Source organism: Bombus terrestris, chromosome 7 (assembly GCF_910591885.1).
Source record: "Bombus terrestris chromosome 7, iyBomTerr1.2, whole genome shotgun sequence".
NCBI lineage: Eukaryota > Metazoa > Arthropoda > Insecta > Hymenoptera > Apidae > Bombus > Bombus terrestris.
The window spans coordinates 25,103,840-25,128,104 of record NC_063275.1 but is presented as its reverse complement, the minus strand read 5'-3'; the positions used below and the strand labels follow the sequence as shown (position 1 = coordinate 25,128,104).

The 24,265-nt window shown below is 47.9% G+C and overlaps 1 protein-coding gene across 4 annotated transcripts in view; it reads right to left on the bottom strand.

Moving 5' to 3' along the window:
- LOC100646345 (leucine-rich repeat-containing protein 24) overlaps positions 1–23,372 on the bottom strand; it is a 145,443-nt gene extending 122,071 nt beyond the window's left edge. For all 4 annotated transcript variants that reach the window (XM_012310794.3, XM_048407576.1, XM_003396449.4 and 1 more), the window contains exon 1: positions 22,710–23,372. The gene's annotated coding sequence lies outside the window, so the exon portion shown is untranslated. The remainder of the gene's footprint in view (positions 1–22,709) is intronic.
- Between the last annotated feature and the right edge of the window lie 893 nt (positions 23,373–24,265).

Below are 24,265 nucleotides of genomic sequence, written 5' to 3'. Positions count from 1 at the left end.
GCAAGCGCTGGCCATGCACACCGCGCCGTTTATTTAACAGCTCTAATTGTCCAGACTCGTTATCCCTGCAATTAGATCGAGGGAAATTTTAATCTGCAGTCTCTGTACCGTTCTCCCGCTTCTCTTTCCGCCTTTCCTTGCCAAGTATTAAATAAAACTTGCTTCGAAGAAAAGATCTCACGGATAACGGAAAATTAATCGGTCTGGGTCTGTGGAGATTTCGCGAGCATCGTTTTTTCTCTTGCCAGAAAATTCATTGCCGCCTCGTAGCAGCGTTTTAAAGAACGATACGTGAAGCGTTTAACTCGAGATGGGCTTGTTTGCAAGAAAATGATCGTCTCTGTTGCGCGATTTAACGTTTAACGTTTAACGTTAAGCGCGAAATAGTGCAACGATACCGGTGGCAAGTAGAAAAGTTCATGGAACGATCTAGCGAGAAATTGGAAATCTCGTACTCTGAAAACAGCCGTCGTCCCGTTGAAACCGACAAAACGTATCTCGCGATAAAAAGAGTCTGAGTGGCATCGGAGCGGCCTACGGTCACGCGTAATAATCGATATCGTCCGCGGAAGCAGAAGGACAAAGCCGCAGCGACAGCAAATCGCAAAGTCGAAATTCGGGAAACCACTGGAGTCAGCAAACGCGACTCCTCGACTCGCGACGTTGCGCGCGATAGTTTCGTCCTAGCTCGCCTTATCCCGGCTCTACGTTAGCGACAAATCGATTTCGTTGTTTATCCAGCGGTATAGTTTAGTTTCGTCCAGCTAGCAGGATTTTGACAAAAATAAACAATAGCTGCGACCGAGTTCTCGTGCAAGTCGAAAACGAAGATATTCAAAGACAACGACAGCTTGCGAATCTTTGAAAAATTCCGATAAAAATTGCGATAAATTTCCTCGCGAGTAGCGCAATCGTATCTTTGCCTATGATTTAAAACGCTCGGAGCGATCGAATTTCCATCGTTGCCGCTCCTCCGTCCACATATTTCTTCCGCCTCTTTTGTAGCGTGCCTGAGTTAACGCAACGCGGATAAATGCTTTACGGAATGTTCCATCGCATTAAAATTCGGAAGAAAAATAGCGCGCGACGCACGGTTCGCGCGATTAAAACGATCTTTCTATACCGATACATCGTACGAATATCTTCGCTTCTCCGATATTCCATCTCGTATCAGTGTCTGCGAAACTGTCGTTGAACGGAACCTCGTGGTTGAACGGAACCTGGTCGTTGAAATTGCCCGTTTGCCGTAATTATTTATGGAAGGAAGAAGGGCAGCGTGGAGCTCGAGCGACGCTCGCGGCGTCAATGACGTCGAATTATTTACTGTAACCGTTGCCGACAACAAGTAGCAACGCGAGAAGAGAACGCATCATCGAAACAGAGGAAAAATCGATCGATGCGCTTCGTGCCGTTGTTGATTCTTCGGTTAACAATGTGTACAGTCGGATGGCGAAAGTGGCGGAAAATTTAACGAGCTCCGGCTTGATCGCGATAAATCGACCATAATCGGATTACATGGGTGCGAAGAACACGTAAGAACGACGAAGAAACAGCGAACAATTCCGTTATTTTAGCGCGTGTCCTTGCTTCGTTTCAGGGGAACAACGCGGAGGAGCGCGGAACAGCGCAACGGCACGTGTCCTTAATACTTATTTCATAATTTTTCAACGCGTTCAATCGCGTAATGGATTTTACGACAGAGTCGACCGAACCGACGCCAGAGGGCATCGTCCACCCCGGCAGAATTCTCCCCACGTTCCCAACAATTTCATCCCCACTGTGCAGCGACTCGCCATAAATTTATCACCGGATGATTTGTCGCCCGGTATTCTTTTTCCTACATTTACTTGAACCATTTTTCCCCGGTGCACCGACGGCTCTACGTGCACGGAGCAACGTAAATGCGCCCGATCGACCCATTTTTCGCTGCCCATCCTCGCACCTCTGCGCTTTAATAAATAGCGAATTTAAGGATGATCGATCAGACCGATAGATCGCCGCTGCGATTCCCCCCTCTTACCGTTTAACTTTCCGCTACGAGAAATATGCGACGCGCCGTTCTGCACGAATGTACAATTAGACAGACTTTCTTCGAGTTAGGTTTTTGAATTTCCGTGGTCACGGGGATACGTTCGAACGAAAGGTAGATTCGATTCGAATTCCGCAGCACCGGAAATAGAAGAGCGGAATCCTCCGGTTGTCGAACGACTACTTATCGAGGCGGTCGCGAGGCTTCGAGCCTTCCCCCGATGAAACCTTTTCACCCGAATCTGTTCCATCTTTCGTCCTAAGGAAATTACACTACTCAACGGCTGAAAGAAGAGACGGCGAGGAAAATGACACGCCGGCCTTCTTGTCTCCGGTCTTCCGTTCGTCTTCTTTTACGAAGGAACGTCGCTAGCCGCGGAATTGCGCGCGAGAACGAACCGAAAAACTTTCCGCTTTATCGAACAACGAAAAATCGACATCGGTAACATGGTTAGTTCCTTTGTTGGCCGGCATTCTCCGGTTCTGCGACGGTAATATAGACAGCGTTGCCGGAGTTTCTTCCACCATTTCGCAACGACACCGAGCGCGTGCTTAGAGCGTCGGAAAACTTTGGAAATTTTCATGGCGCGCCGCGACGCACCGGCCAGTTTACCAACGAACGGACTAGATTCGTGCTGCTCCTTTTATTAGGTATTAGAGAGAGAGCGCTAAACGAGCTACTCGACTCTCGACGTTTCGATTCTGCGCGTTGAACGAAGAACTCTCCTTGACCCAGAAATAATACCAAAGCAAGAGAGAAATTGTTCGCTCGTTCCTTCGATCCGGTCGGCTTCTGCTTCGATCCAAACGAAAAGACATCTCCGAAACGCCGAAAATAACAGTTCACTCGACTAGCAAGTTTTCCTTCTTCTCCGTAGATGGAACGACGCAGCGAGCAAAGTACGACCAAAAGCGAAACTATCGCTCGAAAGATGAAAACGATCGTTTAACGAACTTTGAGCGATCGAGTGTAGCCCGATCAACTGCGCGAATTAGGACGAGCGGAGTCGCGGTACAAAGTAATTTCTGTTTGATAGGCAGGACGCTGACTCTACTCGTTGAGCCGAGCCGAAGGAGCGCGGAAAAGAACGGTACGGGGAAGAAAAGAGAAGCAAACGGGAATTAAAGAACATGGTGCGGCTAATTGAGCGGATGACAAGCCTCGGTGGTGGAAAGCAGAAACCGACTCGAAGAGAGCAACCGTTTCGTTTCGTCGGCGAAACGCGCGAGTGATTTCGAGTTGACGTGAAAAGAACTTGCCGGACTCTATCGCGTCCGCAAACAACGACGGATTCCGCCGTGGAAAAACAATTTGCCCCGCTACGTCTGTCTGTCAGGAAATGGCTGCGGCGATGGCTTTTATTTCGAGCGCGACTAATTCTGTCCGAAACGATATGGCGAGTAAACTCTTTAACGGGAAAAGGAATCGGAAATGCGGGGAAAAAGTAGCTGAAAGTCTACGTTTATCGCGAAACGGCGATTAAAATCGTATTCGTCGCCCTTGCGGTTCTTTTCCTTTTTCATTTTTTTTTTTTCCCCCGTGACGATCCTTGCGACGATAGCCGCGCCTAATCGCTACGCCGATCTCCATCGTGCAGAGCAAGCTGGACGAAGTTGTTCGTACAAGATCGAGCGTGGGAAAAACAGAGAGCGATTTCGTCGGGCGATTCGAATCGGTGGAAACACGGACGGTTCGCGGAGAAGCCTAATCGGGCCCACTGGATAACGACTGGCTAGACGGCTCTAACACCGTTTAAACCGTTGTCCAGAAACACCAACACTTGCCCCTGATCGTTGGCGGATAACGTTTCCCTAATTGATCAGCGTGCCAGCAATAACCGGATATGTCCTCGCGCCGCGTGCACCCAATATACGTGTCGTTTGGACAAATTCGACCAACGTTTCAACGGATAACCTGCTATGTATTCGGCCGTTGTTGGTGCGTCGGCGGAACAGGATGGACGACGGTACACGCAGAAATACCGAGGAAACGAGCTTTCTCTCGGTGAAGACGCGTTATTAGGATCTCTGGGATGCGCACACAGATACAAGGTTCGAATTCAATCGAGAAAGCAAGAAGAGATCGAAATTGAATTTCCGAAGCTGGTTTCGCGAAACTGTAGGAAGGAAAATTGGAGAGATTCGCGGAAGCGGCTAAAACCAAAGGTCGATCACAGGTGGGAGAGAGAAGAGAGAAGTTTGGTCGAGCGCGAACCATCTCCGTCCCAATCGCTTGCCGAGCAATTATGATCGAATATCGGCAATGGCTGGCAACGACGACCGACCAGTTGCGATACTTTTTTTCACCGGGGCTTGATTGATTTTCGTTCGCGCGGCGTCGTTAACGAAGCAAATACGCGATAATTAAGAACCTTTATGGGCCGGGAAGATTATCGGCCGATCGATCGTACCGACAGATATTTTTTCGTAGAGTATCGAGAAATACGCGCGCGACAGTTTGCCAGAGAACGATCCATCGTGAAAACAACGCATAGAAAGCCATCTATCCCCGGTAATTCTCATCGCGAATCACCACTGGGCATAAAGCGTCATTAACATCGTTAGCCGACGAGCTATTTGTCAATTTAATCGCGCGGCCTGCAGATTTTCATCGCGTCTGCTCGGCCATACGGGCGACGACCGATTTTACGTTCCATCGACGATCGTTTAATCGCGGTTGGCGAATCTTCCGCGAAGCCGCTTATCGTCTGCTTATTAATTACGAACGCGAGTACGTCCCGTCCGTTCGTATCTTTCTGGATATCTAACGTTCGACCGAAATAAATTTCGTCTACCGCCGATCCCGCGTTTCTTCTTTTCCTTTTTTGTTTCTTTTTCTTCTTTTTTTTTTTTTACGACTGCCGATCGTTCGACGAAACGGAGAACCGTATTTTCAATTTCAAAATCGAGCGATATCATTCGATCCCTGTCCTCCGCTCTCTTCTCGTTATTACGAACGATTTTAACGTCGATTTTTGCAAGTCTGTTCCGCAAGTCGTTGCAACGATATGCACGGATTAGTCGCACCTTTCCTCTTTCCAAGGGAAAAACGTTCGATCGAGTGGATCGGCGAGCGTCGCGTCGAATACAAATCTCGAATACGAATTTCACTCGTGAACGAGAAACGCCGCTATCTTTCGTTGTAGGTTTTCCGAGATGCGACATTTTTTAGCAAAATTACTTTCACACATCGCCGCTAGAGCACGGTGTTACGTTTGCTTTTTCGCGGCTAGCAGGAAAATGAAACTGGCCAGCGAATTTATGCGACCCGCAACCGATTAATCGGAACACGCGAAAGATGCGGGGAAACGCGCGTATTTAAAAACCATTGCACGACACGCCAGGAAAATTGCGTTCATAAATCTCGCGCAATTATGCGTCGATCCATATTTCTTCGTGTACGACAGCACGCGACTAGGAAACTAAGCGCACGATCAAACCGACTTCGCTGTCGAGTAGCTAGCCACGGATACGCGATACCTCGAATCGAATAATAGGAGACGCGCTCGAAAGAAATTTTCTTTTCTTACACGCACAGACGTCCTCCGGCCTTGTGACACGCCTTGTGAAACGCCGTGTTGAGCGAGACGAAGAACGTTCGATAATTAATTAGAGGTATTACGTATTGATAATATCAACATTTGCGAACGTTGGAATTTTCAAATTTTCAAACGCTTAAACTTGCGAATTTCTTAATATTGAAATTTGCACGCGAGAAAATTTTCGGCTGCGAATAGTCGATATCTCTACGAACTAGAACGAACGAAAAATGTCAATAGGTATGAGGAAATTCGGAAATTCCGTACACGATGAGAAGCATCGAACGGCGGTGCCTGGTGATTTTTCACCGATCCTCGAACCCCGTTAAAGCGAAACCGCGTTATATCGTACGATATTAAATCGGGAGATTACCACTGGGTAATTCGCATCTACTTGCAAACAAAGTTTCTATTCTACTAGTAAAAAGATGGGTGAAAATTCCACGTTTACGCGTGATATACAAGCTCGTAGAAGGAACGATACGCGACAAATAACGCAAATCGTAAAATAAAAACTTTCGAGATACTTGGAGATCCGCGTAATGCTTCTCGCGCAAGCTATTTTCCTTCTCGCAACGTACTTCCAACTCGCCTCGAGTCCTTAAAACTTGTCGAGAACGTCGCGAGTCTTGGAAGATCTTGCTCGGCCCTTCGAACAGTTCCGATACTCTGCGTTCGAATATTATTCGGGGACGATGGCCAGATTCGTACCGGTAAGTTGCTGAAAAAGTCGTGAGCACGCGCGAACCCGCGGAAAGAGACGGGAAATGGCAGGGAGAAGCGAAAAGGAATGGAATGAAAATCGGAAAGAGAAAAGATAAATCGCAAGAAATAGGATGAAATGGTGAAGGAGGCGGAGCGATCCGATAGGACGAGGCCGCAAGGGAGAGGCGAAAGTTGGCGCGCACGAGGCCAAGTTCAAGCAACCTCGAAGAAGAGTCGAGTTCATTCTCGAAGCGACCACGTTCGTCGTAGAAGTCGTGTCCCTTCGGTAGACTCTCACGGGGCATGGCCAACTAAGAGCGCTTTTGCTGCATTTGCCACAGCCTCGGGCTCTCGTTCCCGACTTATCTCGACAACGACGTCCGCACGGCGGAACAGACACGCCGAAATAACCGTTTCCAAAGCTGTTCGAGCATACTTTACCTACGTCTACATCTTTTCGCAGTAATTTACCTATTACGAGCGATCGCTGCGCGAGACATCGTTGATGTTGATCCCTGCTGACTTTGCGAACTTTCGAAAGCTTGGCATTTAGCACGCGTAGCTCAACGGCGGACAGACACGCTCGTACGTATCTTAGAAACGAGTTTCTAGCGTACAGTCACCGTGAAAATCGCGCGAAACCGCGGTTTCCGTGCCTGCGACATTTTTCGCTCGCTGGCTTTTGACGCTGGCGGCGCTTTATTCGATCACGTTGTGATCGAAAAGCGTGTTAAACTCGAAATACTAGCAACAAAAGCTATCGAGCTATCGGTGCTTCGTTGCGTAATATTACAGCGAATGTTATTACCAACATGTTTTAATAACCTTGTCGTAACAACGGAGTTTTAATAACGTTACGATCGAACGGAACGAGCTGAAAACCATTTGGGCCATTTAACGCTCGACAACCGGACGAAAGCGCGTTCTTGCGAATAACGTCAAGAGCGAGAAAAAAATATCCGATATATACCGATTTTTCTAAAAACATTGCCCGTTCGAGGCGATCGACCAATCGTCGATTCGATAAAAGCACGCGACTTTAGCCGACAACGAAACTACTCTAGAATTATCTATCGCCGATAATTTAAACGGAAACTGCAACTCTGCCAAGACTCTGGCGTTCCTCGTTCCAACGATTTCACAAATTGACAAAGAAGAAATTCGCTTCGAGCCCCTTTCCGCTTTCACTTTGCCTCGCTAAATATTCCCATTTTCCTGCTAATAGCAATAAAATATTCGATCCGCGTCTGCCAACGTTTATTTAGCAAGTCTCTCTTCGGCTGTTTTACGAGAGAAACAACGGTCGTGGTTTATAACTAACCGGCTTATCTCGCGGAGGAGACTGCGTCTTCTTCCGTCTTCCACGCGATTAATCGATTAATCGGTTCCACGATTTTCCGGCCTAAATGAAGAAGGAAAAACGCAAAGACCGGCGAAAAAACAACGAGACTCGACTCTTGGCGCCATCGGTCACGACCACGGCTCCGTTATTTCCAGATCGATGTTGGAGCCGCGAAAAAACTTGTCGCGCGGGCAACTAGGTTGGATATTTCGTTATCTGCTAACGATTCGTTTTGCCACTTGCTCGCTAGTGATTTCGATTCGATAACGACGCATCGTATAAACATCGTATACCCAATGCGTATACGATTAATCAACGATTAATTAATTATTGATCGCGTGTCAAGACATTGGCCGCTTAACCGTTGAGAAACGAAAGTAGACGTCGAGACGAACGAGCATTCTGCGATTCCTATCGCCGTCTGCTGTTATAAAAATATGGACGTTGTAAAAATGTATGTACGTTGATAGAAATTAGCATCCCGATAACGCTTTTGTATCACTCGTATATTTGATATGGCGACGCAAAGACAGCCTTCGACTGGTAACGTCGCGTGGCAAACAGCTTGAAAGGTAAATCAGGCGAAGCGATTAAATAATACGCACAATGGAACGTGGTGTTCGGTTGGCGGGCCCTCTGCTCCACCAACTAACACGGTTATGGATGGAATAATCGGCTTTGCGGTCCGCTCGAGGCTCCTTCGAGTCGCGAGAAAGACGCGTATCGATAGCTCGTACGAGACATTACTCTTCGCAGACGGGTTCGATAACGCCCGGTGTCGCGCATCCAATAGCTTCCTACGAGCTTCCTCTTGGAATTCCGAGTCGGTTTAACCAACGTCTGCCACGACGGCCAGAGATTCTTACGGAAAAGTTTCTCGCCGATGGATAATTTTATTTCGTGGGCCGCGTGGCCACCCCTTCTTCCTCGTAACCTCTTGGTCGAGAGCAAAGAGATTCGAACGATGCCTGAAATTTCGGAGAACGAGAGCAATTTGTTACTTCGAACGAGCTAAAATTAATAACTGTTCGGCAATTAGTATAGAACGTGGAGATGAAGCGTCGATACGTTGATACTTGCCCGGTTTATTATCGGTATCGCGGAAGCGAATACAGGCACTGTAAAAATAATTACTACGCGCATCCCTCTCTGATACACGAGACTAACGTTTAATTATTGGTCAGATGTAGCAGTGATTAATCAATGTTTACTAGACGTCGTGCAAATATTGGTTAAACGCTGACACCCGATAGTCGATCAATAATAAATTCGAATAGCCAGCCTGTCCCCGTTTCGCTATTACTCGCAGCAACACCATCGTTTCGAAACGTGCTCGTTCCATTGTTCGTAAGTTACTTTCGAACAAACAACCGTAGCGTTGCATGCAAATTACATATATCGGCGTGCGGCGCTTTATTTATTTTCGAAATAAAGTTCTCCGTACGATTATCGATGGCTCGCCCCTAATTTAATATATACGACTGTGTACATCGGAACGGAGGGAAACAAAGTTAGGACAAGAAACGTAAAGTAATTCCAACAGACAACGAGTAATAGGAAGCGTGATCTTATCTTATCGAACGATATCCACTTAAATCGTATACGAAAACAATTTGATACAGCTATCGATAGTCCGATATCTCTTTGTACGATACTAGGTTGTCCAAACAGATATACGTTACGAAACGAATAAAATCGTAATTCTCTTCGTTCCGTTTCTCCTAGCGCAGAAAGCTGGCTCACGCGATCTACTCAAATTCCTTCTGCAGTTTCTCTTCCTCTACGATTCTTCCATCTAATTAAAAGCGTCGTTAAAAGCGACCCGATGTTTTTATCGCCTCGCAATAGGTCGGTAAAGTCGCGTCTATCGGAAACGTTGATCGGTGAAAAGCGAAACGGCGGTCGTACAACGTTGATTAAATCGCCGTACATAGGAAATAAGCCGATGTTTTGGCGAGTCGGCGGGAGTTAGCGCATCGAGTGTCCGATAGAATTCGCTTCGTCGTCGAAACGAAAACGATGCCGAGAGCGCGGTTCTAGGCTACGGAAACTTGGAAACTCGCGCGAAACGGCAGGACGATCCATCTTTGGCGTAACATCGCCACGAGAACAACGACCCTGGGATATCCCGAATTGATAAACACCAGCAGTTCCGCTCGTCTATCGGATATTCGAGCACTCTGTTCGGTTCGGCTGCCTATTTGCCGGTTATCTCGCCGCCGTTCCACGCTTCCAACTATCTCGACCGCCCGAGCAAATGGAATCCCCGATTGCATCGTGCTGCCAGACGTTTCGACGTTCTTCCGTCCGCGTATCCGAGGGACCCGTCGATTCCTCGCTCCCCTCGGCTACGCGGTTTATTAGGAATCTGATCGAATAATTATCGGCCGAGGTTCGACGAGGATCGGCCACTTACACGGAATTCGAACGGAATTCGACTATGGGCAGACGCGGATCGAGCAAACTTGCGCGCTGTTTGTAAATCCTTTTAACGGGCGTTGCAACTGCTTTCTTCCGGTTCGATCAACGGACTGGAAGGGAGAAGCGAAGGCTAGACAGAGCAACGGCGATGATTTCCAGCTCGATCGGGATTAGGGAAAACGATGGCGAAAGTATCGGTGGATGAGCGCGATGGTAGCCAGCCGTCGAATTCTCGTTAACATGGCCGCGCCCCTAAACCACCGATCCACGCGTGTCACACGCCGTAATTATCGGCGACACCGGTTCCAAACTCGTCGCCAATCGAACCGCCACGAAATTAGTCACCGCAATCGTATAGCGGGCTACCGAGCACGCAAATATTTTATCGATAACCGGCTGCGTGATTCCGATCGGCACGCCAATTGCTCATCGAATATACAAGAATCTGCTCCGTTTGGATTCCACCTGGCAAATATGTCGAATTCGCTGCTAATTACCTCTCTGCAAGCCTGATCCGATTCATCCGTTCCAGCGCATCCGGCCTTCGTCTTTCTCTCTTATTCGGATAAATAGTACTGGCAGTGATGCGCGGCAACGTGCTGAGAAACGCGTCTCGCTCGCCTCGGTTCGGTCGCAGCGGCGAGATTTCGCCGCGCCAACCATCCAGCCGCCGATCAATCCGATCGGATAATTAACATCAGCGAAACGTCGAAGAAACGCGTCACCGTTTTCACATCGAAATTACCTGCTACGTAATTAGGCGACTGTGTTACGTAACCAGAGGCCACGCCCCGTAAACAGCAATTTTCTACAACTTTGCCCGATCTCGTTCGATTCGTCGACCAGTCGCACCCGTTAACTCGATTCCGAGCGTAGCCGCCAATAAGAAAATTCAAACGGAACTTTGTAATTGTCGATAAGTTTCGTTTCGAGCAGGACGGACCGATCGTTGGGAAGCTGGCTGACGCGTATATTTCGTGGAGCGTGCTTGAAATTTTCCTATCGAAAGGTTCCTGGCCATTTGCCGCTCGAATTGGGAAAATATTCGGGCTCGTGCGTCTTCTAGTCGGAAAAAGAAACAAGAGCTTTTGGTACGAAAGAGCGAAGGTACGATTAAACTTGTCTCTTCGAGCGGGCGCACGATAGACACCCAAAGCTAACCCATTTTTGTTTAAATCGAGCATCGTTAATTAGCACTCGTGCGCAAGTAATTAACGATTTGGCGGAGCGGCCGATGGCAAGCAAAAATACAGTAATTGTCGCAATCTACGAAATATAATGGTAAAACCGAAATAACCGACCTCGTTAATATTCGTCCATGTTGCCGTGAATTTCATTGGCAAACGGTAATCATCGCGGGACTCGCTGCTTTCGCGTATCGTTCCGCAAACTGTATCCTGTAATCGATTTAACGCTTCCATCTTTGTACGAGAAAACAAACGACGTTCGGATTCTCTCGGCGAGGCATCGCCGGCGACTTTTACGCGAAAATTTTTCGTATCGTCGAAACGGAAGCGGTTGAAACAAGCTCTTAACAGACAGACAGACAGAAAGAGAGAGAGAGAGAGAGAAAGTCGCGCAGCTACAGCTGGCCACGCATAGGAGAGTTGGTAAATACAGCGAATCGAAGGAAGAACCACGCTGGTATACGCGATTCTGCACCGTTCGTACCGGCGCCGTTCTATTTTACACGAACCACCGATAACCCCGACTTATTGACTGACTGCGCTCGAATCCGACAAGATTCTAGGAGCGTTATCAAGAAAGACGGAATACGCGTATACCGGCTTACGCGTCGCTATTGCGACCGCGTGCTTTTTCCTCCTCTCTTCCTTTTAACATCACTGTCGCTACTCTACTCGCGTTTATCGATCGTCGAGCCAGTTTACGAGATTAACGCGTCCACGAGGTCGTTGCGAATTTAATATTCGTAAGCCGGAGAGTTTTCGTGCTCTCCTCCTCGATATACCACGCTAAATTTAGTTTAGCAAGTATTTACAATTACCGGCGTGGCTTCCTCTTAAGGAGGCAAAGACCCGGCGCGTTCAATCTCGACGGAACGGCACGCGAGCAAGAAACAAGAGCAAACACGAGGAAAATTAACCTGCGGGCGGGCGGGCGGGCGGGCGGGCGGTTTGGCATGAAAAAAACTGAGCGGTACGCGGCAACCGGAGCCGGACGTTGGAAAAATCCCCCGTACTGCATTCGCCCTTCTAAACTACCAATCACGATCGTAGAGGGCAGCGGTGGTATCGCCGCAGGCCAGAACAAAGCCGACCGCATCTACTTTTTGTCCGCGTCAATTCGGACAGTGGCCGATTATCGGCTTCCCAAAAGAAGAATTAAACGGCCGGGCGGTTTCACGTCCCAGAACGTGTCACGTCCCAAAATCCCTCGAAATTTCGTCGTCTCCTCGATATTAACGCGCGACTAGATTCGCGCTCCATAAACGACGATGATATTATAATTTGCTATTTCGAAAGCGCAGCTAAAAACAGTTCTCCGACTTGTACTCGAACCCACCGATCAACAGCGAGATCGTCGAATCTTTTCCCTTCCACTGAAATTCTCTAATCCCTCGGATTCGATTCGACGAGCGGCGCGCCGCCTAGATTTATTATACGTTCGATTTTCTTCGGTGCGCAACGCGTACGTATCTCTGGTCTCGAATCCAGGCCGCGCTTATTCGCTAAAATATCCGTTCCCTTTTCGTTCGAAACGTGGCGTCTAGCTACGTAGCGTCAACGAAATGCTGCGCGTCACGGCTAATACACATTTCTGCTTCGTCGTTTTCTTCCGCTCGTAAGTACGGTGTAACTTGCGATCGTAAAGCGTATTATTATACTTTAAAAGTGTATTATTTCCACGACTGTGTCAACGACCGAAACGTTTCAATTCTACCGAAACATCTTCGCCTACCCACCAAACTTCCAGCTATTATCGTGAAAAATCTCGGTTTCGTCTTCCTTTCGCTCTGTTCTTTGTTGTCCGATTCGATCCTTTGATCGATATACTACGTACCTGCCTCCTATCTATAGGCAGGATAGACAAATGGAAGAAAGGGGATCAAGGAGAAGCAAGAACGCGAACAATTATCGGATCGATGCGTTAACAACGCCGTTATTATCTGTTATTCGTTCTCTTGGTTCGCTTACGCTGCATGCGGTCGATTGTCCGCGAATTACCGAACAACGGAGCGACCGTAAACAACGGACGACGATGTCCAATTATTTCGTTTCGTTCGGAAGGGAATCGCACGCGCGATCCGAATCTTCGAGAGCCACTCGTAGTTATTTCGATCGCGCCGATAGATACGCTCGGTCGCTGCACGATTGAACGCGCATAACCCGAGAGCTGTCGTCCCAACGAGCCGAGGAAACGACGCGTCGATTACCGCGTAATTTCCGAACGAATATACCGATTCCAAGATTCCTTCGCATGCGTAGTCTCGTTACGTCTCTGTGTTTCGGTCGCTTCGAATCTTCCGGCTACGCACAACGCTCAACATCGAAACGAGTAGATTAAACGGTGTAAAAGTGGCAGACTTTTCTAGAAATATTCGCCACTTGCAATGACTGCTCGAGATTCAGCTCGTTAAGAAGCGAGCTACGCTACGTCTCGTTCGCAATTTCCTTTGTGCGGATGAAACTCTCGGTTGAAAAATTAAAAGTGTCTCGATAAAGGTAAGACGACGTCGGTGGGAAAAGTGGTGGATGAGGCAGGCAGGAGCGTTATCGCATCGAACGAAAGGCCACTTTACTTAACACGTTCGGACGGAGGTAGCCTCGAAGGTTTAGGCCACCGCCACGATTTATTCTCACTAGCGTTCGCAAAGAACCGTGGTGGAGAAAAGAGGATTGCCTTTTCTCGGTAGAGTAACGGAACAAAATGCTGGAAACGATAAATAAAGGGAGATTCGCGAGCCGGTTCGGTGTCGGGCCGCGTCGCGCATCGACGCGCAAGTGTACTCGTGGATGCTTATTCCGCGACGGAAAATCCGATATCGTATTTCGACGAGCGACAGGAAGCCCGTTCGCGAAACTATTAATTCTAGGATTCTCCACGACTCTGTTCCTTCTATTTCTTCCGGCTATTTACGAGGGGGTACATTTCGTTCCAACGTTAACCATTTTAAGCATTGTTACGAAAGAAAGCGGCGAGATCCGCATAAACATTCATTTTTACAACGAACAACGATGCTCGCGCGAGAGTGCTCTTAATTTGCTTCGCCGCTTTTCCTCTCTCTCTCTCTCTCTTCTTTCTTTTTTCAAACCAGGTCGTTTGTCCGCGAACGATCGTTCGATTCCCTTGGCAACGTTTTTACCGTTCGAACCGATAGATACCTCTAAGGATATTCTCACCGAATTGATCGATTCTCTATCTACGTCCGAGTAGACTAAATAAAATATCTGTACAAAATATGTACGTTTCTTTTTTTTCCTTCGATCTCGTTTCGTATCGCCATCCAATTAATACAGGAAGAGCGAGGGAGAGAGAGAGAAAAGGAGGAAAAGAAAAGATAATCCAAAGACGCGACTAGACCGACGTCTTTAGTCGCACGAGTGTTTGCTGAAAACACTCGAGTGGAGGATCGACTCGTGGATGGCGGATGAAAAATAATTTGCATATGCATATTGCGGATTCAACGAGCCGTCTGCCGGCTCCCTGTGCCGCCCCCGCGTCACGTCGAGTCTACCAGCCTGACGCAGAGCGCTTTCCAAGCCACAGCCACACATATTCCCCTGTCTTTCGGCATCTTTTCGCTCGGGTCTCCGAGAGTGAAGCGGTTCTTTGAACGGTCCGGCTATCTCAAAGCTTGCCGTCGAATTACTCGAGCCGGCCGTATGAAAATCACTACGCTCAAACCTTGTCTAAATTGCAAAGCAGTCCGATGGACGCAGCTCGAGCCGAAACCTTCTCAAAGAAATTCGCGTCTCGACAGGAAAGGTGCAGCAGTTTCACCGGTTCTTTTATTAACGACGCTGAAATTCTCTTCCCTTCGAACGCGAACGTTCTTTTTACATCGAAGCACCTTTGTCGATAATTTTGTCTCCGCGTTGCACGAGAAGATTGAAAATTGTAACCCGCTTTGCTTTAAATCGGCGATATATTCGTGAAATACGAATTACTGAAAATTCGGCGAACTTAATAATAGTCTATTTTCGACAGGAAGAGACACCGGTCAAAGGTTTCTTCTCTGCTTCGTCGTACCGAGCAAATATACCCCGGAAGCGATAAAAAGTCAAATTGCGTATCGAGTTGTACGGATCCACTGTTATTAAGCAGAAACGTACACGTACGTAACTGAAATGCGCGGTCCACTTTCGACCTTATCAAGCTGCCCTCCTAACGAGGAAAGTGTCCGGCACGTAAATCATTCGCTGTAACGAGCTTGTACGGCACGCTAATAGCGTATGAAACACCGAGACATCGACTTGCCGAAAAACGAAAGGATAAATTCGCGATAAACGCAACGGCTCGCTGCTGAATATTCGTACCGACGTTGGGTTTTACCCGGGCCCGCTACCACTTTCTTATTTATTGGCCGTTATACCTCCATTAGGGGTTGCTAATTCTCGCTAATTATTTCCTAACCGTAATCGAAAACGATCTGGGCTAACATTTAGATCGCGAAGAGAGAAAAATTGCGTCACCTCGCAGAGAACGGTGGTGACACGTCGGCTCGTAACGGAAGATCGTTACGCGGCCGATGGACGCTCGTGGCTGGCGAGTAAAGAAACATAGTCGCGAAATCGATCGGCTTTCCATAATTTCCCGGTCAACCGCGTAATTTCCGGGAAGAATCGAGGCTAACGAGAGCATCGTCGCTTATCGCCAACGCTACGCGCCAGCCACGTTTTTCCACAGCCTCTCTCTCCTACCTCTGTCGATGAAGTTTGGGACACGCTTTTGCTTGTCCATGAATATGTAGTACGGTGTGCGAAAGCTGCTGCCGATCGGCCCACGGTGCGTAACATCGAGCGTACCTAACGTTTTCTTTTAAACGAGTACTACGAGGAAAAAATCAAAGTTTTATACAAGTTGTTAATTTACCAAACACGGATACGTTCTATTAGATGCGATAGGGAATTCTCGATCGAGGATTCGTAACGATCGTACGCGGATAAGTCGTAGGCAAATCGAAAGTAACGTTCTTAATTAGGAGTAATAGGATTTGCTCGATGGCGAATCGAAGCGTTCGAGCGTCGGTAAACAGAGTTTTACGTCGAGTTAACGAAATCGTGGCCGGCTATCGTTAAACGAACGCGAGTCGATTTTCCGACTCCGGTGAATCCGCTTTGTCGCTGAATCATCCGCCAACTTGATTTCCGGACAATCTTATATTCGAATCGACGGGGGATCGGTCGATGATAAAGCGCAAACAAAACTCTCGACCGCTTTGTCGACGTAATTAAAGCGAAGCAGGTTCGCGCGGCTACGCGTGCATGCGTATCTCGACGAATCGATCCTCGCGGCATTCTTCTCAGGGAGAGGCAAAGAGGAACGGGACCACCGCTTCCCACCACCTCCACCACCTCCGCCATCGCCTCCGTCAGGACTCCGGCGAAACTTTAAGCTCTACTTATACCGTCAATCACCCAATCAAGCGGCAGGATTTCCAAGTTAAATCCTACTTAAATTTTAAGTAAGAGGGTTCAACGACGGCTTGCCTCGCGCTAGAGAGAATATGCGCGCGAATTTTGAACGCCGAGCCGATAATCGCGCTACGAAAATGCCATTCTTCTTCCATCGGTATCCCCTTCGAACGCTCAGCCCTCTCGGTTCTTCTCTCTCCTCTACCGATCCATCCGCCTTCCCATTGGAAACGCGAATACCGTTTAAACGTACCCATTGCTAAATAAGTAAATTCGACCGCCACTTTTACGAACTTTACTCGCGTTCGCCAGATAAATGTACTCGCATTTACATTGTTCCGCGAATATTCGTATTTAAGAGGTTTCGAACGTGATCACCGACACAAGATATACCTTGGCAATTGAGATACATCGTGAGTATTTGCGAGCCAGTGAATTTAATGGCAGCGTTAAACGGCCGGGTAAATCGACAAACTTTGAATTTCGTCTAGTCCCTGTAGAATATCATCGAGAACCGGGTATATAATTGGCTAGCCGTCGGCAGGGGGCGTGAAACATCGGCAACCGTGTTGAATCGAGCTCAAGGCGAGATCGTCGATCTCGGGGCAAAAGTGTCAGTCGGAATTCCGAGATAGCGAATCGGCTTCGAGAAACGTGTTTCAAGCGACATCTTCGTGTCGAAACGGATCGCGAGTAAACGTTCTAACCCGACAGGTATTCGATATTCGCGTCATTGGCAACGAGGCTAATTTCACAAAGGGCGAAAGCGAAATCCAGATGCGAATGAGATGCGTGTATCGAGTAGCGAAAATCTCGATGACTAAAGGTAGCGACGACTCGCGATGGCCAGATCGTTCGAATCCTCGTGACGGTGTTTATATAGGTCCACGCTTATCGGAGAAAGTTTTCGCTGCGGTGGTAATCGCGAACCGTGTCTGTTACGCTTCGAAGGTATTTGCCTGCATATCGTTTCGTTCGACTATCTTTTTATAGTTGTTCGGCTATTAAGGTAAACCGACAAGAACGAAATATCCTATTCGCGAACGATCCACCGCCGTCAGAATGAAATATAGACGGACGAATAAACGTTCCTACGTATACCATACGATATAACCATCGGTGTCGCCTCTGTCAAAATCTTATGGTATTTTATGGTATATCAGCCGCGAAACGTACGCCAGTTTATCACGCGACGATAGTTGGCCGAACGGCGAGCTAGTTTACGAGAGAAACGTTGTAGTCAGAGTGGCGAGAAAGCTGGCGCAGATTAGAAACAGCCGCGAAAATGAACAGTACTTTGTTGTTCGTGCAAATGAGAACTTAACTCGACCCGTTGACTTTTTCTGCTTATCCAGCCTTTAAAGCGTCGCGCCGCTCGGCAACGGGCTGTGCTCTTTCGAGCTTACATTTTCGACCGAGATAAGAATTCCGCTTTCCATTAAGCGTAGTACATTAGTAACGGAAATTACGATTATTATATTATTTCGATTCGATCGATCTTAACTATCGCGATTATGCGTCGAATTATTCGCTGATTGCCTGATCATCCGATCGACGCGAATGCACGACAAACATCCCTAACGTTCTCCAGCCGTTGCAATTTCTACCACTGGCATCCGCGTTCCTCCGAGTCTCGTTTGCCCTTTACGCGAGAGGCTCGATATATCCGAGCGTACAATGTCGATACACCGGCGCGCATCGATAACGATGCCGGATAATGGAGAGAAAAGATCGTTCGTCGCGTTATCTAGTTCACACAGGCTAGACGATCCGTACGGCTTGGAATGTAATAACAGGCAACGCCGTACACTCGATATTTATCGCGGTAAAAGCCACCACGGGAATCGATAATGACGAACGTTCCGCATTCTCTGTGCGCACCAACGCCAACTCTTTTCGCCGCACACAGAAGAGAACTCACACCGGGTTTCCGTCTCGTTTCCTTTTGCCGTTTTCATCTCGACACCAGATCCAGTACTTCGTTACAATATCGAGCGAATTACGTCGACCAACGGTACCGTTCCCTACCATGGTTTTCCATTATGCGGAGATCTTTGCCAGCGCGTACTATTACCGTTGTTTCCAAACACTGTGCATCGTTTGCTCGACACCCTTGCGGTAACTCGTTGCCCAAAGATCCTCCAAACACCCCTGACCGATTTGAATCTACCAACTCGCTCCGTTCCGCTGCTCTTTAGATAGTCTCAATGCCTGAACGAAATAGCGATTTTCCTTCGAAATGACGCAAGGAATACACGCGCCTAACGAACGCCGCGAAATAAATAACGTTGTCGCACCGTTCGAATACCGCACCGTTCGAATACCGCACCTTTCTCCTCTATAACATTCGATGAAAGTTACCTTCTTAATGAATCTCATTCTCTGAAACAGTGCTATAGATTTATTAAACGTTAACGTTCGGCGAATGGACACCGATCAGATGTCGAGATAATTTGTATAAATGTTAGAGAAAATCTATCTACGAATTAAAGCCTTCGCGGGGGGAAACATTCGCGAAGCAAATAGCGGTGACCAAGCAGAGGAACACTGAAAAACACCGGAGGAAGTAGGAAAAAGAAATTAGCGAGCATGTCGCGGCAAATGAGTATTCGTAGCGACGTTCCGCACGTGTAAGAAGGAAAAAGAAAAAATCGACGTTACAGCGGGCACGCGTTGAAAAAGGTCCGCACGCGTGCGACAATGAGCGTGCATGACCGCCAGTGTGAGTTTCGAGTCGAGCGAGCAACGACAATGAAGCACATCCGCGAACGAGAAAGATTCGGCTCGTTCGTTACGGCGGAAACGAGCGCGGACGATCCTTCCCAAAGAATCGCAATAGCGGGCTACGTCTGATTTCATTAATCATAAGCATCGAGAGATATCCGATAGGAGGAAATGAAAAGCGTTCTGTCACGGTCTACGTCGCATCCTGCGCCAAGTGCTAAATATACGATATGCTCGTGCTGTACACCGGCCTCTCTGAACATACGGCTCACAATGCATCAAATTGCATCTGCCTTTGTACAATCGTCACGCGCGTTGCACCTCGCTTCGATTGTTCGATACCGGAAACAAACTGCGTTACCGTCACCTGCTGCCACCGCTGTCGCGCCACGCTGCTGCCCCTTCCGGCCAATTTTCGGAACTTTTTTACGCATCACCTGATTACCCTGCACGCAAATCGTCAAGCAGCCAGCGCCACTTCGCTTCGAACCCGATAGACGCACCTACTAAGTTGTCAGGCCGAAACGCTCGAAACTATGTACAATCGCTGTCACGAAATTGATTCGACGTCACGTTTACAGGTCGGCAGATTTACACGAACACCGATTCACCGTGATCCGTAACAGATTTCTCCTTCCTTAAATTCGATATTCAAACATGGCGGTATATAACATAGTATTATTATTTACTTACGTCTATATATTTGTACCGATTGTACGTCGTATCCTGCGGAATGAACTCGCTACACCCCGAAATCCCAGATCCTCCGCATACTCGACAACGTTGTTTGCTCGCACTTTGAAAACTACCAAACGACTATTTGCGAAAATAAAGTTTACTATAGAACGAGAGTTTGCGACAAACAACGTAGGTACGCCAACCTATACACGAGCGCCAGTGTATGGCAACGAGCGGGAAACGAACCACATGTCCAGGCAGTTGATTTCTCGCTCGACGATGTGAAAATATTCTCGCGACAGGCGATATAACGAGAGCAACGAACGGCATCGTACAAAGAATAAGCGAGAATCCTTACTTCGTCTGAAAACTGGAAGCTGGTACGCGTTTCTTGTCGGGGCAATCTCGGCATACGTTGTAACAAGGGCGTAATTTGTATACGCCTTAGTGCGTTTACACGTGAAAGAAACTAACACTTAGAGCAGGTTGACACGAGGAACTCGTGGTAACGGTACACGACACGGATATTTAGACGGAACGACGGGGCGTGATTTTTCTCCGCGACTCGAACGAGATATCGCGTTTACCCCTTCGGATTAACGCGTGCCAAACGACTGCAGATTGCAGGTGGCGTTAAAAGATTCCGCGCGAAAACAGCGACATCTCGGACGGCTGTGACAATTCCACGGACAAAAGTATTGTAAATTACATAATAATATCGGCAACCGAGTACCTCGTATTTTCGTGGATACTGTTTCACCCGACCACCATAGCTGTTTAAATTTATCGTTTCGCGGGAATAATTAATCAGTCCTTAATTTAAATTTATGAAATAATACGTTTCGTTAGAGGCGAAACTCGGGGTCACGTCAAATATTTATTTTCGCTCTTTCCATAAATTTTCGGAAGAATGCGAAGCAAAACAACGTTCTTTTAATAATTATTTATGCGTACTTTCTAGACAGAAAATCAAGAACGTGACCGTTCTCCGATTCGCTGTACCGTTATTTAACGTGACGTTCAAAAACCGTGCCATATTCGAGTCATCAACGCGGTCGTCTTGTTTAAGCGCAACAAACTCTTTCCTAACGAATGTCACGGTTAACGTTATGTCGCGATATTTTTGTCAGCGATATTCCGGTAACGGATATCGCGGTATCGCGTTACAAAACCGATGCACGCGATACATACTTTTCCGGGCGTAATCGACGAAACGTTTTAACGCAGGTAAAACGCATCGTAAAAATATATGAGCCGATAAACGGGCAACGGTGTTTACGTTAAGCGAAAGTTTATATGGGAGGAGATCGGCAACGAGCTACTTCGTCGCGCGAGACTCGCAGCGTCGGGAAACCATGGAAAGAAAAGTAAACAAGCGGAAAACGAATTCGTATTTAGAATCCGATATAGTTGCGTCCGAAAAGTGAGAAGTCGGGGCAGAAAACGGTCGAGAACTCTTTTCGGCTTTAATAACAAGTCCCCTTGTTGTCGTTGTCGTTGTCGTTCTCTTCTATAGCCGCCTCCCTTTTTTAACTTTCGAGACGCCGAAACTTTGTAGACGTCGAACGGATACGTTTAAAAGGGACGCAAATAGAGTTGGACGGTTTATCCGATTCTCAATTATCGGCGTTCATCGATGGAGGAACGATGAGAAAGAAAGAAGAAAATACGTTCTCCGCCGATATCCTTCTTTTCGTTTTAACCAACGAGAAGACTTTTCACCTAGCACCGACTCGAATCAGGATTCCCGAACGATTTTTCCCGATAGACCGAGTTCGGTCGACGATTCAAAGGAAGAAGGAATAACGGGCCGACACGCAGCACGTACTCGACGAAGGTGGAAAGTTACGTGCGTGAACGGAATTAAAAATAGCGATCCTAAAGTCGGTATCATATCGAGTAGAGAAGGGTGATGGAGAGGGTCGATAGGAAGACGAGTTTCACCCGTTCACGGTGACCGACCGTCAAAATTCGATGCGGAGCTTCTCTTTTTCTCGTTTAATCGTTCGATAGGATCCACCGCGCCGATGTAGCATGCCCGTAATTTTGATTAAACCGCGCTTCTCGGTTCGTACTAACCCGAGGAAAAATTTTCCAGTTGGACGAAATGTCTTGTCGTTCGCGAGTCGTCTATGATTATCAAAGAGAATTCTCCCCTTAGCCCGAGGTTCGACCAAGAAATTCAAAAAAAAAAAAAAAAAAAAATACGCAGTTTCTTGTTTACGAAACGATCTGTATCGTAAGAAAAAAACCATCGAAGGGAAGCAAACTAGGACGAATTACAAACATCGAGGAATCACAGAGCAAATGATGTAATAGACAACGACTTGTCGTACGGAGCGACGTTAAACTTGCCAATCTCCGTCTAATTTCCATAATCCAGACGCGATAAGATTCCGTCATCTCGCGACGAACCTCGGATCGGCATCGCGCTCGGCTAGTAGTCGCCAAGCACGATCGCTCTATTCGATCGGAATCTTATCGTTAGCGGAGGATAGTGGGTGTCGTAATGGAACAGACCGGGTGCTGAAAACGGAGAACGAGGGGTCAAGAGGGGCAACGTCGCTGTTACAGCTAGGGTTAATAACCGATATATATCTTGGACCGAACCGGAACCGGATTCACGTTCGTATCCGACGAAATACCAGTATATATCGTATACATCGTACCACTTACCATCGAAATCGTCACGATTCCGTCCCCTCGTGGCTGCATCGAATCACCATCGATATCCGTTATAGTCCCGAAGCTGTACGTAGTATACCGTAGAGTATCCTCCCGACTGGTAAGGAAATCACAACAACCGAGAACGCTTACGTATTCGATCCTTGGTCTCACGTACGACACTCGTTTTATCGTCATGTAGCAAGTAATCGTCACATGAGCGCGATCCTCGGCCACACGGAGCCAATGATCGAGATCGAGCTTGTTCGGTGGGCGATATCGCGCCGATCCGACATTCGACGATGTCACGGTTACCGATCGGAAAACGCACGCGTGTTACCGCGTACGAAACGAACGAAGCGGACGTCCGCCGATCGCGAGCACAAGCTTTACGGGCGGGGGGTAGGGGGGAAAAAAAGTCTCGCGAGGGACAACGGAGATCCCGAGCTCAACGTCCGCGTAGCGACTGGCGCCCGACACCTCCACCCTTCCGACAACACCCCAACCACCGAGCGCACGCGACAGACAAAGAACGACTAAGCAGCGCGAGCGGAGCGATTGAGAAAGCTGCCACGAGAGGCGCTAGCAGCGGGACGAGGCAAAGAGTGGGGATTGGCTGGCTGGTTGGCAGGAGAGCTACCCTACGCTGACTAGGCCGTGGCAGATAGAGAGGGGCAGTCAACGGAGAGAAACCGCTAGTCTCGCCCCTACTTTCCCTCCGACTCTTTCTCACCCTCGCGCTTCTTCCTTCGCTCTCTCTCCCCTCTTCGAACCGCTTCGCCCGCTCGCCGTTTCGCTCTTTCCTACGTGCTACCTATCTTACCTTTTCGCAATTTTCCTTATTGGCATAAGTAAATCGATAAGAATTAAATTTTACACGAGCCAGATGGTTGACACTGTCGTTACGCGATTAGCGTCGTATCGATTTAACGAAACGCGTTCCCTCGCCCTTTTTTGTGTTTTCTCGCCTTCTGTTTCTCTTTTCGCTCGTTCCTTCTGTCGCGTTTAATTGTTTTCATCGATGACAGATTGCACGCAGTGCTGCGAATGGATAATGGTAACGTAATTGGCTATCACAAAGTCAATATCGTGTTCGTTTAACGAAATTCCGCATCCCTGCTTCCTGCGCCTCTCTCTCTCTCTCTCTCTCTCTCTCTTCCCCCCCCCCCCTTCCCTATCTACCTCTGTCTCTCTCGTTCTATTTACCACTTGCAACGTTACAGTTGAAATTATTTTGCAGACAAACAGAAACGGCGAAAAATGAAACTTTGCGCGATCTGACTAATTAGTAAGTTGATACTATCGATGTTGCCAATATAACAAAGTTTCGTTTATCGCGAAAACGCGATGCACACGTCCCTGTCTTTCCTCTCTACGTAGTTCTTGCTCGCTCCGTATAGTGACCAGCGTCTTCGCAAAGCGAGAGTGCGGCTGCGCGCGGTCCTAGATTTCGTCTCGCCTCCTGATTTTTCGTAATAAAAACGTTTGTCTTGGCGAGCGACTCGGCTCGCGTATCTTTCGGCGTGGCGTGCATTACGCGTCGCACATGCTCCTTTATTCCTCGCCAC